A 16,143-nucleotide genomic window follows, 5' to 3' on the forward strand; every position below is an offset into this window, starting at 1 on the left:
ACCGTGCTTTTCTAAAGGCAGGATGAGTGTCCTTGTCTTCCCTTGGACTAGGACATTAATATAAAATAATAGTAATATTCATATCCACTGTCATTTGCTGAATATGTTTCATGTGAGAGTTTGCTCAGTGCTTGTTACAGATATAGTTCAAAGTCAGAGCTATCTAATGACTTAGAAGTCATTCCCATTTTACACATGGGCACAATTATTGCAAGTTCACACAGTCAGTAAGAGGAAGCCAGGATGGTTCCAAAACGAAAACGAGATCAGTTGCCGGTGTCAGTTTCAACTCATGGTGATACTGTTTCACAGTAGGGCTGTGCTGCATAGGGTATTCGGTGAATTTCTAAAGGACATCACCAGGTGTTTGTTCTCAGGATCTACTAGATGGGCTCAAACCACCACCTTTTCAGTTAGCAGCCAGCTTATTAAAGCTTTGTGCAACCCAGGGGCTCCACATGGCTTTAAATCCTACAATCTTCCACTGTTACAAATCAGGCACAGATACGGGTAACAACAACAAAAAAAGAACTATTTCCTCTACAACTTAGTTTCCCTGAAGTATAATTTCCATGCAATGAAACTCACCCATTTCAATTTATAGTTTAGTGACTTCAGCAATTTAAAATACTGTGGTGTAACCACCATCTCAATCAACACCTAGACCATAGATTCAGATTCTCCATCACTGCATGGTTGTCTTTCAGGTAAATAGTCAGGAACAGTTCAGACTCTGCTGATTTTGACAGTCACCATTCAGAGGCCACAGGGTAGAGCCGGTGAGAAGCCCCTGAGGACTTCTTTTATTTGTGAACAAGAAGGGGACCGGCATCTGCCTCTGTGGTGAGACCTCTTTACCCACAATCTCATTAAATGTGTGTGTGTGTGGAGTGCTCATTATAAAAAGAAATCTACATACTATCGATGAGCATTGTGATGCTGGGAAAAGTGGCTTCATCCAAAGAACACAACTGCCTGGCCTGACTCCCAAAACTGTGATGCTCTGGACTCTGCTTCCTTGACTTTCCTCGTACCCTTAATGGCAGCCAGGGCACAGTCGAGTCTGCTTCACCTTTCTTCATCACAAGAGGACTTGATTCCTCAGAGTAAACTCTCTCTTCATCCCATGACATACACCTGAAAAAAACTGGCCCTAGATCTCCCAGCTCTGTTCATCATCAGCCCTTCTAGCAATTTCCTTCATGCAGTCTTGGTGTGGGATTTTCATTCCTGGGTCAAGGCGCTGAGACTCTCCTATTCCTCTCTCATAAATCTCAGGATCCATTTCGTAGCACTTACAAGTTAAATAAAGCAGACAAAATCAAACACACAAGAAAATCACCCACGTATGTATCATTTATATATTACAATCACAAAGGGCTCTGAATATACAAAATGATCTTGGAAAAGAAGAACAAAGTATGTGACTCACACTTCAAGGTTTAAAATACCACTACAAACATACAGTAAACAAAACAGTTTGGTACTAGCATAAGGACAGACATAGATACAAAGGTATAGAACTGAGGATCTAGAAATAAATTCATATATCTTTGTCCAATTTGTTTCAACAATGATGCCAAATCCATTCAATACAGGAAAGAATAGTCTCTTCAACAAGGGATGCTGGGGCTTCTGGATCTCCATATGAAAATGCATGAAGCTGGACACATACTCCATACCATACAGAAAAATTAAATGGATTGTTGACCTAAACAGGTGAGCTAAAACCATAAAACACTGAGAAGTAAACATCAGGTTTATGTTTCAGGATTTTCCCCCCACAACTTCACAGATATGACACAAGAAAAAAAAAGAAACAGATAAACATCTCTTGGTGAAAACTGAAATCTTTTCTGCATCAATGAGCACTATCAAGAAAGTGAAGACATACTTGGAATCTGTACAGTGCTTAAGGGTTTCATATCCAGAATTATAAAGAGTGCCTGGAACTAAACATAAAAATACAAATGACCCAACTTAAAAAATGGACAAAAGACATAAATAGACATTATTCCAAAGAAAATATACAAATGGCCAGTAAGCAAGTGAAAAGATGCTCAATATCATCAGTCATTAGGGAAATGCAAACCAAAATCATGATGAGATGTCACTCCACACCACACCAATGGCTGTTACCAGAAAAAAAAAATAAAACAAAACAAATAAGGACCTGGTGAGGATGTGGAGAAATTCGGACCCTTATCCATCGGTGCTGGGAATATGAAATGCTACGACCACGGTAGAAAACAATTTGGTGGTTCCTCAAATAATTTAGCAAAGAATTACCATATGACTCTGTAATTCCTCTCCTAGGCACAAACACTAAAGAATTGAAAGTAAGGAAACAGATAATTAGGCACTGACATTCACTGCAGCATTAGTCACTGAATCAAAAAGGTGGAAACAACGCAAGTGTCCATCAAAAGATGAATGGAGAGCGGGGCCGAGATGGCGGAGAAGTCAGACGCTTCCGGTGAACCCTCTTACAACAAAAACCCGAAAAACAAGTGAAACAATTACATTTATGACAAGCTAGAAGCCTTTTAGAAGCCCTGAACAGCAAAAGCAAAGTTAGAAAACGGACTGAGCATCAGGGGGAGGTAGAGACAGTTCAGAAGTGGAGAGGAGTTCCTGAACTTGAATTGCTAGGAACCCTCAGGCTGCAGCGGGCTGGTGGTAGTGTTCAGCTGCATTTTCCTCAGGGAGAAACAGCCTGCCACACAGCCTACTCACACCTCCGAAAACAGAAAAGAACAGTGCTTTCAGCGAAACCTAAGTACTTGCGTGTATTTTACTGCGCCCCCAGCCTCCAAGCCGGCTTCAGTGGCTGTTGATTTCCCTGGGCCTGAGACAGGCCCTACTGCGTGCCCTGAGCCATTCTCCTGGCCTTGGAGAAGGAATAAATTCACAACTGGGGAAAAGGCAATCTGCTAGCTCCACTAACCTAGGGAGCTCAATACAGAAGCAGCTCCTGTCCAAGCATAAATGGTCCGTGGACTTTGAATACATTTTCCACCCTGCATGGACCTGTGTGGGCCTATTCCAGGAGAATAGGCCCTTGTTGGCAGACCACAACTGTTTCAGCTATGTGGTGGAGAGGTGGGTTTTTGATGTTTGACACTGCTTTGCCTATTAAAAAGGGTCCTCACAGACATCAGGGGCCTAAGGACTGGTGACTCCAATCGGGTCACCCAGCCACCCACCACAGAGATGCAAGTTTAACGGGTACCTGCCAGTCCTTACGACCAAAAGCAGTGGGTGCCCAAGGTCCGTCTGCAGAACCCACCCACCTATGCACTCTAGGGAACAGGGACATACTTTCCTCACAGACACTTAGGAGAGAGTTGTCAGCTCCCCGCCTTTTTCAGAGCATGGCCCCCTGCTGCAACCAGACACTGGTACCTACACCAATAACCCCGGCCCCTCTAAGACTGTAGGACAGAGCCTGTACCACACACATGATGACCAACTACCTGGACACCTGAGCTGAATCCATACAAGAAAAGTGAATGGACTCCTAGGCTTATACACCTGGTAACAGCTCTAGCAATCTGGTGACAGGATATTAGAGCTTCAAAGGTAAAATAATCAAGATAGCTCAATCAAGCAACCTACTTAGACATATCAAAACAAAACAAAGCAGGAGGCTAGGATATACTAAGCAAACATAAATGAAAGAAATATAATAACTTATGGATGGCTCGGAGACAACAGTCAATATCAAATCACATAAAGAAGCAGACCATGATCACTTCAACAAGCTCTGAACAAAAAGAATCAAGGGATCTTCCTGCCTTTCTGGAATTACCAGATGCAGAATACAAAAGATTAATATACAGAACTCTTCAAGACTTCAGGAACGAGATAGGAAGGAGACCAGGCAATACGCGGAACAACCCAAGGAACACAGATAAAGCCGTTGAAGAAATTAAAAAGGTTATTTAAGAACATAATGAAAAATTTAATAAGCTGTAAGAATCCATAGAGAGACAACAATCAGAAATTCAGAAGATTAACAATAAAAGTACAGAATTAGACAACTCAATAGAAAATCAGAGGAGCAGAATTGAGCAAGGGGAAGGCAGAATTGGTGAGATTGAAGATAGAGCACTTGACACCAATATATTTGAAGAAAAATCAGATAAAAGAATTTAAAAAATGAAGAAACCCTAAGAATCATGTGGAACTCTATCAAGAGAAATAATGTGATTGGAGTACAAGAACAGAAAGGGATAACAGAAAATACAGAGAGAATTGTTGATGATTTGTTAGCAGAAAACTTCCCTGACACCGTGAAAGTTGAGAAGATATCTACCCAAGGTGCTTATTGAACTCCACATAAGGTAGATCTTAAAAGAAAATCACCAAGACATATTACAATCAAACTTGCCAAAACCAAAGATAAAGAGAGAATTTTAAGAGCAGCTAGGGATAAACGAAAAGTCACGTACAAAAGAGAGTCAATAAGAATAAGCTCCGACTACTCAGCAGCAACCATGCAGGTAAGAAGGCAGCGGGATGACTTATATAAAGCAGTGAAGGAAAAAAAAAATTCCAGCCAAGAATCGTATATCCAACAAAACTGTCTCTCAAATATAAAGGCAAAATTAGGACATTTCTCAATAAAATTCAGGGAATTCATATAAACCAAATCAAAACTACAAAAAATACTAAAGGGAGTTCTCTGCTTAGAAGATCAATAATATCAGATATCAACCCAAGACTCGAACACTGGGCAGAGAAATCAGATGTCAACCCAGATAGGGAAATCATAAAAATAAATCAAGAGAAAAAAACCCTCAAAACAGGGTAACAGCGATGTCGTAATGTAAAAGAACACAACATTAAAACAATAAAGATGGACTAAGAAATGATCTTTCATATGGAGAGGAAGGCAAGTTGATATATAAAAAAAAAAGTTAGGTTTAAACTTAGAAAAATGGGGGTAAATATTAAGGTAACCACAAAGGAGACTAACAATCCTATTCATCAAAATAAAGTACAAGAAAAAAATAGAGACTCAGCAGAAACAAAATCAACTACAACGAATAAGAATAAAGGACAATATATAAACATAAACTACTCAGCACAAAAAATTAACTGGGAAAAAGAAACTGTCAATAACACACACAAAAAAGACATCAAAATGACAGCAATGAACTCACACCTATCCATCATTACGCTGAATGTAAATGGACTAAATGCACCAATAAAGAGACAGAGAGTGGCAGAATGGATGAAAAACATAATCTGTCTATATGCTGCCTATGAGAGACACACATTAGATTTAGAGATACAAATAAACAAACTCAAAGGATGGAAAAAAATAAATCAAGCAAAGAAAAAATCAGTAAAGGGCAGGAGTGGCAATATTAATTTCTGACTAAAGAGACTTTAAAGTTAAATCCACCACAAAGGATAAGGAAGGACACTATGTAATGAATAAAGGGACACTATACCAGGAGGATAAAAAAATATTAAATATTTATGCACCCAATGACAGGGCTGCAAGATACATAAAACAAACTCTAACAGCATTGAAAAGTGAGATAGACAGCTTCACAATAATAGTAGAAGACTTCAACACACCTCTTTCGGTGAAGGACAGAACATCCAGAAAGAAGCTCATTAAAGACACGGAAGATCTAAATGCCACAATCAACCAACTCGACCTTATAGACATATACAGAACACTCCACCCAGCAGCAACGAAGTATACTTTCTTTTCCAATGCACATGTAACATTTCTTAGAATAGACCACATATTAGGTCATAAAGCAAGCCTTAGCTGAAGCCAAAACATTGAAATATTACAAAGCATCTTCTCTGTCCATAAGGTCATAAAAGTAGAAATCAATAACAGTAAATCAGGGAAAAGAAATCCAACACTTGGAAACTAAGCAATACCCAGCTAAAAAATGACTGGGTTAAAGAAGACATTAAGGTTACAATAAAGAAATTCACAAAATTCAGTGAGAATGAAAACACTTCATATCAGAACCCTTGGGACACAGTGAAAGCAGTGCTCAGGCTTCGATTTATGTCAATAAATGCACACCTGCAAAAAGAAGAAAGGGCCAAAATCAAAGAATTATCCCTACAACTTGAACAAATAGTAAGAGAGCAACAAAGGAAAACCTCAGGCACCAGAAGAAAGCAAAAATAAAAATCAGAGCAGAATTAAATGAAATAGATAACAGAAAAACAACAGAGTTAACAAGACCAAAAGCGGCTTCTTTGAAAAAATTAACAAAATTGATAAACCAATGACCAAACTAACAGAAGAAAAACAGGTAAAGGAAGCAAATAACCCAAATGAGAAATGAGATGGGCGATATCACAAGAGACCCAACTGAAATTAAAAGAATCATATCTGGTTATTATGAAAAATTGTACTCTAACAAATTTGAAAACCTAGAAGAAATGGATGAATTTCTAGAAACACACTGCCTACCTGAACTAACACAAGCAGAGGTAAACCAAAAAAACCAAACCCAATGCTGTCGAGTCGATTCCGACACACAGCGACCCTACAGGACAAAATAGAATTGCCCCATAGAGTTTCCAAGGAGCGCCTGGCGGATTCGAACTGCTGACCTTTTGGTTAGCAGCCATAGCACTTAACCACTATGCCACCAGGGTTTCCCAAACACAGGTAGAACAACTAAACGAACCCACAACAAAAGAAGAGATTCAAAAGGTAATCAAAAAACTCCCAACAAAAAAAAAGGCCTGGCGAGGACCAATTCACTGGAGAGTTCTACCGAACTTTCGGAGAAGAGTTAACACCACTACTAAAGGTATTTCGGAGCATAGAAAAGGATGGAATACTTTCAAACTCATTCTGTGCAGCCAGCATATCTCTGATACCAAAACCAGGTAAAGACACCACAAGAAAAGAAAATTATAGACCTATATCCTTCATGAACATAGATGAAAAAATGCTTAACAAAGTTCTAGACAATAGAATTCAACATCATATCAAAAAAATAATTCACCATGACTAAGTGGGAGTCATACCAGGTATGCAGGGATGGTTCAACATTAGAATAACAATGTAACCCATCATGTAAATAAAACAAAAGAGAAGAACCACATCATCTTATCAATTGATGCAGAAAAGGTATTTGACAAAGTTCAACACCGATTCATGATAAAAACTCTCAGCAAAATATGAATAGAAGGAAAATTCCTCAGCATAATAACGGGCATTTAAACAAAGCCAACAGCCAACATGATCCCAAATGGAAAGAGTCTGAAAGCATTCCCCTTGAGATCAGGAACCAGACAAGGATGCCCTTTATCACCATTCTTATTCAACATTCTGCTGGAGGTCCTAACCAGAGCAATTAGGCTAGATAAAAAAATCAAAGCATCCAGATCGGTAAGGAAGAAGTCAAAGTATCTCTATTTGCAGATGACATAATCTTATACACAGAAAACCCTAAAGAATTCTCAGGAAAACTACTGAAACTAATAGAAGAGTTCAGCACAGCATCAGGATACAAGATAAACATACAAAAATCAGGTGGATTCCTCTACACTAACAAAAAGAACATTCAAGAGGAAAACGCGAAATCAATACCATTTAAAGTAGCCCCCAAGATGATAAAATACTTAGGAATAAATCTTACCAGAGATGTAAAAGACCTATAGAAAGAAAACTACGAGACGCTGCCGCAGGAAAGCAAAAGAGACCCGCATAAGTGGAAAAACATACCTTGCTCACAGATAGGAAGACTTAACATTGTAAAAATGCCTTTTCTACCAAAAGCCATCTATAGATACAATGCGATTCCGATCCAAATTCCAACGACTTTTTTTAATGAGATGGAGAAAGAAATCACCAACTTCATATGGAAGGGAAAGAGGCCCCGGATAAGTAAAGCATTACGGAAAAAGAAGAACAATGTGGGAGGCCTCCCTATACCTGATTTTAGAACCTATTATACCTCCAAAGCAGTCAAACCAGCCTGGTACTGGTACAACAACAGATACATAGACCAATGGAACAGAATTGAGAATCCAGACATAAATCCATCCACATATGAGCAACTGATATTTGATAAAAGCTCGAAGTCAGTTAAACAGGTAAAAGACAGTTTCTTTAACAAATGGTGCTGGCATAACTGGATATCCATCTGCAAAAAAATGAAACAAGACCCATACCTCACGCCATGCATAAAAAATAATTCAAAATGGATCAATGGCCTAAATATAAAATCTAAAACGATAAAGATCATGGAAGAAAAAATAGGGACAATGCTAGGAGCCCTAATACATGGCATAAACAGTATACAAAACATTACTAACGATGCAGAAGAGAAACTAGATAACTGGGAGCTCCTAAAAATCAAACACCTATGCTCATCCAAAGACTGGGAAAAAGTTTTTTTAGCTATGACATTTATGATCAGCATCTGATCACTAAAATCTACATGATACTGCAAAAAGTCAACTACAAAAAGACAAATGAGCCAAGTAAAAAATGGGCAAAGGATATGAACAGAGACTTGTCTAAAGAATACATTCAGGTAGCTAACAGATACATGAGGAAGTGCTTATGATCATTAGCCATTAGAGAAACGCAAATGAAAACTACAATGAAATTCCATCTCACTTCAACAAGGCTGGCATGAATCCAAAAAACACAAAATAATGAATGTTGGAGAGGTTGTGAAGAGACTGGAACACTTATACACTGCTGGTGGGAATGTAAAATGGTACAATCAGTTTGGAAATCGATTTGGCCCCTCCTTAAAATGCTAGAAATAGAACCACCACACAATCCAGCAATCCCACTCCTTGGAATGTATCCTAGAGAAATAAGAGTCTTGACACGATCAGATACATGCACACCCATGTTTACTGCAGCATCTTTTAGACTAGGAAAAAGATAGAAGCAATCGAGGTACCCATGAACAGTCACACAATGGAATACTAAGCATCGATAAAGAGCAATCATGAATCTGTGAAATAGTTCATCATATAGACGAATCTGGAAGGCATTATGCTTAGTGAAATTAGTTGCAAAAGGACAAATATTGTATGAGCCCACTATTATAAGAACTCGAAAAATAGTTTAAACAGAGAAGAAAATATTCTTTAATTGCTAGGAGAGTGGGGAGGGAGGAGGGAGAGGGGTTTTCACTAATTAGATAGTATATAAGAATTATTTTAGGTGAAGGGAAAGACAACACACAATACAGGAGAGGTCAGCACAATGGGACTAAACCAAAAGCAAAGAAGTCTCCTGAATAAACTGAACGCTTCTAAGGCCAGTGTAGGAGGGGCGGGGATTTGGGGACCATGGTTTCAGGGGACTTCTAAGTCAATTGGCATAATAAAATCTCCTGAAAAAATGTTCTGCATCCCACTTTGGAGAGTGGTGTTTGGGGTCTTAAATGCTAGCAAGTGGCCATCTAAGATGCTTCAATTGGTCTCAACCCACCTGGACCAAAGGAGGATGAAGAACACCAAGAACACAAGATAATTATGAGCCCGAAAGACAGAAAGGACCACATAAACCAGAGACCACATCGGCCTGAGACCAGAAGAAATAGATGGTGCCCGGCTACAACCTATGACTGCCCCTGACAGGGAACATAACAGAGAACCCCTGAGGGAGCAGGAGAGCAGTGGGATGCAGACCTCAAATTCTCCTAAAAAGACCAGACTCAATGATCTGACTGAGTCTAGAAGGACCCCAGAGGTCATGGTCCCCAGACCTTTGATTAGCCCAAGAGAGGAATCATTCCCAAAGCCAACTCTTCAGACAGGGATTGGACTGGACTATGGGATAGAAAATGATACTGCTGAATAGTGAGCTTCTTGGATCAAGTAGACTCATGAGACTATGTGGGCAGCCCCTATCTGGAGAGGAGAGGGCAGAGGGGGTCCGAAGGTGGCCAAATGGACATAAATTAGAGAGTGGAGGGAAGGAGTGTGCTGTCTCATTAGAGGAAGAGCAACTAGGGCGATGTAGCCAGGTGTATATAAGTTTTTATATGAGAGAGTGACTTGGTTTGTAAACTTTCACTTAAAGCACAATAAAAAAAAAAAGTTGCAGCCTTGGAAACCCTATGGGGAATTTCTACTCTGTTCTATAGCGTCACCATGAGTCAGAATCGACTCAACACCACACAAAATAGCAGTGTTTGGAGAGGCTAGGGGAGAAAACAGAGACTATGGGTAGCCCTAGTGAGAAGCTTTTCTGTTCCTGGCAGCAGTGTGCCTGACTACACTTAGAGCTCAGTAGCCTTCACTGCAGTCTGGTTTCACCAGCATGAATTTTGAGGGAAGAGTTGGGACAGCAAAGAGGGTGATTACTCATAGGTCTATTCGCACAACAAGCTCTGGTGTTGAGCTGGAGCTCTGCAGCCACACAACGATACCTCCTTGATGATGCCGGGCATGATCTCACAGATGCGGGGTCCCCCTCCCCCCTTCCCTGGATTCTTCAGAGCTGGATGGAGGAACCAGAGGGAAAGCCCACCTTCCTGAGCATAGCCATAACATCCACTTCCCTAGACTACTTGTCAAGTTCTCTACCAAGATGGGGGCGGTAGGCGGGGGGGGGGGGGGGAAGGGCCAGAAAATCAAGAAACAATGTCGAGTGATGATAAAAGTAAATCTAGTGAACAAAAGACTGAGTCCAAGGGTGAACAAAAGTGCGAGCCCAAGTGTGAACAAGAGTGTGAGTCCAAATGTCAGCCCAGCTGTTTAAGGAAGCTGTTGCAACTGTGCTCTGACAAGTGCCCACGCAACAAGTGTCCATCACCATGTGCACCAAAGTGCCCCTCTGTACCCCCTGCCATGCTCCCCTCCATACCCCCCAAGCCCTGTGCCAAGCCCTGTCCTCCTAAATGTCCCTCTCCCCGCCCACCCCAGGAGTGAGGCACCACGGGCACCACCATCATCTTCACCATATCCAGCAACATGGGGTTGGGGGCTGAAACCAGGAACTGAAAAGTAAATGTGTTCCCCTGCTGTGCAAAAAAAAAAAAAAAAATAGATGAATGGAAACGCAAAATGCGACCTATAGTTACACACAATATTATTCAACCATAAAAAGCAATGAAGTTCTGAAACATGCAATAAATGCATGGACCCTGAAAACACTGTTCTGAGTGAAATAACTGAAATCCCAAGAAGGATCCCGTTTTACCTGAAAATCTACAATATGCAAAGATATAGAGCAGATTAATGGCTAGGAGGGATGGAGGCAGAAAGCATGAGGAGCGATTGCTAAAAACCAAGCAATGACAAAAAGAATCTTCAAAACCAAATGAAAAGAAACCTATGAAATCCTACCATGTATTACAGATTAAATACCGTATTTAAAAATACATGATATTTTACAATATAAAACCAGGCCAATCCCCATTCTGCCAACAAGAGTACATAACTACTACAAAGTAGGTCATCATGTTGGGAATGGCATATGAAGCAGGCTGGGCAAGCTGCAAGTAATCCATTGGTACTACAAAGAAGCAGTTACTGGATTATTCCAGAAGGAGGTGTCGGTACACTTTGGGGCAGTAGAATCTACCATAATGGAGACTCACCATAAGGCTCAGAAGTCCTTGGTGGGTCAAAGTGAGGTAGGAGGCATGTGTGGAGTCAACTGGGGTCCACCATGGTCATTTGACACCCTGTGTTGTGTTTGAAGCTAAACATAATATGGGGGAAAATAAAGAAGGTCAGGTCACCCTATCAGAAAAACAGGATGCTGAGATGAGACTTCCAGTGCTAGCAGCATCCTGAGGCTTCAGAAAAGAAAGGACTCAGGGAAGTTAAGAGCCATGTCTATTCACAGGTGGGCCTCCCCAAGCTCTCTAGATCCAACTTCCCTGCCCTCCCTCAGACACAGGGCTTCTCCATGCCCTCCCCTGTCCTTATCCCACCCCAAGCCCTGCCCTGCTTCTCCCACTTCCAAGGAACTGGCACCAACCCTGCCTGGGAAGGTAGGGATCAGAACTAAGAGATGAGACAAACCAGGGGAAATCCAGTCCATTCTCTCTTGGGTTCCTGAGGACTCCTGTGACAGAAAAGCCAAGGGGTGTGGCTGGGAAGCACTACTATAAATAGGGCATCTGTCATCTTCTTCCAGATTGTTCAAGGAACACAGACCCAGTTCCTGAATCCCCTCACCTGTCAGCTGCTCTGACTCACCAGATCTAGGCTCGGCCCCATACATCTGCTCAGGTGTGACTGAGACCTTTACCTGTATCTCACATATCTCAGCACAGGGGCACATCAGAAGGTTCACCCTACCCACAGCCAAGGTTGGAGGGATTCTGGCTGTTTAACCTTGTATCTGGCTGTTTCTCAGCCAACTGAAGTCCCGTCAACTTAGGGTTCTTGGGGCCTTTTTTTCCCAGGCCCAGGTGTGTTTTCCCTACCTCCTGGTTACCAGTGCTCTTTGACTATATAGAAAGGCAGCCAGTTTTGGGTCAGGTGTGCTTTCATTTTTAGAAATTTCAGGGGGTCTTTTGCAGCAGATTTGCCCAATACAAAATGTCAAAGTGACACCTTTCGTTTTTAGAAATTTAAGGGGGTCTTTTGCAGCAGATTTGACAATGCAAAATGTCCTTTGGTGTCCTGACTGCTGCTTCCATGGGTCTTCATTGTGGATTCAAGGCGCATGAAACCCTTGACAACTTCAAATTTGTCTACATTTTCTTTATGTTCAGTATAATCCGCACTGAAGGCTATAGTCTTTGACCTTTATCAGGGAGTGCTTCAAGCCTTCATTTTCAGCATGCAAGGTGTGTCAGCTGCATATCCCAGATTGTCAATGACTTTCCTCCAGACCTCATGCCCCAGTCTTTTTCATATAGTCCAGCTTCTCAGATTGCTTATTAAGCATAGAGCTTGAAAAAGGGAGATGAAAGAATACAATATTGCCACATCCCTTTTCCATGGACACACAGAAGGGCCCAAGTCCCCCAGATGCTCCACTCACAACCTCCAGTAGAGTACCCCAATGATGCCTAAATGTTCTTGCTTAGCACATTTTAATGACACACAGGGACATGCACAGACACACACACTTAAACGCACTTAAACACACACACACACAACAGACATGCACTGACCAGTGCCATGTCGGTAAAAACTTATCAATCCTCTCTGTGGGGGGGAGTGTGGTAAATCTTGATTTGTAGAGATTGACAATTTCCCTGATATAAATAATCCCACCATGGCCCATCTGAAGCTACCAGCCTGATGTCACTGACCCACACTCGGGCAGAGATAAGCACCATCTACTATTCCAAGTTAACAGGAGCTGATTCCAGCATACCTGATCCACTTTCCTATTAGTACGTACACACATTCCACCTGCACAAAGAGAAGGACCCTTAACTCCCATCCCTAATATGTAAACCAAGTATCACTGTACATTTCCAGGAGACACAGCTCCTCACAACTCTTGAACACACACATATAACTACTACCCACACCCTGAATACACAAACATACCACCTCATACTGCCTATAGTCTTAAGACAAAAACCCTATGGACTGTGAATACTCACAGCCATTCCTACAGCTATGTATATACTCTCCACACGTGCCTGAACACACACATGTACAACCAAGAGGACCCAGATATACTCACTGAATACCATACACACAATCAAGCTCTCTAACACCACCAAGTTCAAAATCTCACCTCATAAAAAAATAGGCCACCCTAAAACAGACCCACACGAAATTCTACATCTCTAAAACATACATAACACACAATTCCCAAATGCATGCACAATTTATATAAACCCTCTCAGTTTCCAAATGTACATCCTGAACCTCCCACATCTTCCAGAATAAACACCCCAGAAAACCAATGAAACCAAATACACACACAACCACATACAAACTGTATTATTAACATATAAGTACATCCCATGAACACTGAAAACGTACATACGAGCTATACCACCAAATTCTGCAAGAATTAGACCAGAATTGGCACAAAGAAGAACCCTAACTGCCTTCATACAGATACAAGCCCTCCATACACTCACTCAAAACCCAACCACGGGTATACACCTCACACATTCAGAGATGCAGGTAAAACTTCAAAACATCAACAATCCTTGCACTCTAGCTAACATACATACACAACCCACACCATTATGCACCCATGCGCTCACACATGCCAGAGACAGCATACACAGACACACACGAATACCCCCAATTCCTCAAAGTGTACATCACCCAAAACACTATAGATTATCACACGTCTCTAGAATACAGCCTCACTTCCTCAACATCCGAACATGCCCAAATACACCTTGAAACACCCTAATATTCTCCAAAGAAACACGTGTAGAATACTCCAAGAATAATTCACCCACCCACTCGTGACTTACACACACCAGTATATACTCCCCACTTACAATGAAGTATCTCTTGCACATCCTGAATAAATACACTGGAACCCCGTTCCGGGTCCATTATCTCATGTTCCGAAACAGCCACATTCTCAATATCTCACACATAACCATGTCAACCTGCATCTACTACATGTAAAAACAATTCTCCCACTCCCTGTGCAAATACACAGCCCCATCTTTTCATCAGACACATGCCTCCTCATTTCACATTACATACCATACTCCCTACTGAAAAATATTACACCTAGCTCTAGATAATATTCATCCAAACGGCCATGACCCTTCATGAAACACACAAACTCATTACACATACAACTGTCCTCATACCCCAAACATAACCTAAATTATACAGGATACTAAAAGTTGGCAAAAATATGGCCCTATTGAGGCAGGCAGCCTCAGAGCCTAACCCTTCTGAGAGACACCTGCTCTGGCTTATCCTCCCACACTGAGCAGAATAAGCTGCACATTCTTTTAAACTTGTCCTCGACAAGGTGACTACAGAAAGGGCCATAGATGGCCTCCACCTGCCTCTGGGTAGAGACTTAACATCCTAATGAAAGAGAATCAACCTCTTCTGCCATCCTGGGGATGGAACCCTTGTCTAAAGAAAAGGCATAGTCATCACCAAGCTCTGAGCTCCGGCCTGAAGGTCAATCCTGAATATTCATGAGGAATTTGCATTTCCTTGTCTGCTGTCCTAAAAGCTTACCTCTCCAAGCTGCCTGTGAGCAGTCTTGGAGGGAACAGTCCCGATTGCTCCCTTCTGTGTACAGGGAGATAAAGGCGTCTTTCTGATCTCCCACCTCACCCTCTTCTTTATTGGCTATAGCAAGTCATGCCAAGCAAAACCTGGGTTTTTCACCTGGCAACACTACATGTTCCAATATCAATATAACCTCACACTGCCTGCCTACACATAGTCCAACAATCCAAAATACTCCAACAGAAATCAATTCCCAATTTTCCACAGTACGTTTCCAACCCAGACCAAACATGGAAGAATGCTTGTGCAACTCCAGAAAAGCACCCAAAGCAACACATTCACACAGCATGCATGCCCTGAGTACACACCAGTGATCCTCCCTCATTCCCCAAACAAACAAAAAGAACAGGCCCTACACCCAAACTAATACACACAGGCACACTCCCTCAGATGCCCATTGTAAAGCAGAGAAACACATTCCAAACCCTACAAGAACACACTCATACTGAACCACAAATATTCATGCAGACACCACCAACCCACACATTTCAATACAAATATCAACTTCCCAAGAACCCATTCAACACATACACAACCCCCAAATTGTGAATTCATAGAAACACATTTCCAACAGAGTCCCAAATAATAGGGACAGGAGCACTCACACCTCTCAACATACGAGGCCTGCAACTATATCTCTGCCCTATTTCCAGAATACACAACACTGCACAAGTACTTCACCCTCAAAAATCAAACACAAAACTTTCTCATCTCCTCAAGTACACACACGGACCACCGACAGCCTCTTAATATACACACGTGCCTCACATTCCAAATGCACCCACAGAGACTCACTCCACTGCTCCAGGAGAGAAATACAAATACAGCACCTTAAAGCCTCAAATGCACACACAGTTGTGTGCTGACAAAGGATTACACACCCACACTGGCTTTCTGCAGAATTATACACACGTACAAAATGTCCCAGATACACATGGAGGAGTGGCACACACTTTACTGATCTCAATCGAA

General features: G+C 41.5%; 1 protein-coding gene and 1 long non-coding RNA gene across 3 annotated transcripts in view; one reads left to right on the forward strand and one right to left on the reverse strand.

Moving 5' to 3' along the window:
* Positions 1–11,650, reverse strand: part of LOC126083174 (uncharacterized) — a 35,663-nt gene extending 24,013 nt beyond the window's left edge. For both annotated transcript variants that reach the window (XR_007518737.1, XR_007518738.1), the window contains exon 1: positions 11,571–11,650. This is a non-coding gene — a long non-coding RNA (uncharacterized LOC126083174). The remainder of the gene's footprint in view (positions 1–11,570) is intronic.
* LOC126083166 (transforming protein RhoA-like) overlaps positions 1–16,143 on the forward strand; it is an 885,451-nt gene that overhangs the window by 91,078 nt on the left and 778,230 nt on the right. The window lies entirely within an intron of this gene.

The sequence above is a fragment of the Elephas maximus genome, chromosome 9 (assembly GCF_024166365.1).
Source record: "Elephas maximus indicus isolate mEleMax1 chromosome 9, mEleMax1 primary haplotype, whole genome shotgun sequence".
NCBI lineage: Eukaryota > Metazoa > Chordata > Mammalia > Proboscidea > Elephantidae > Elephas > Elephas maximus.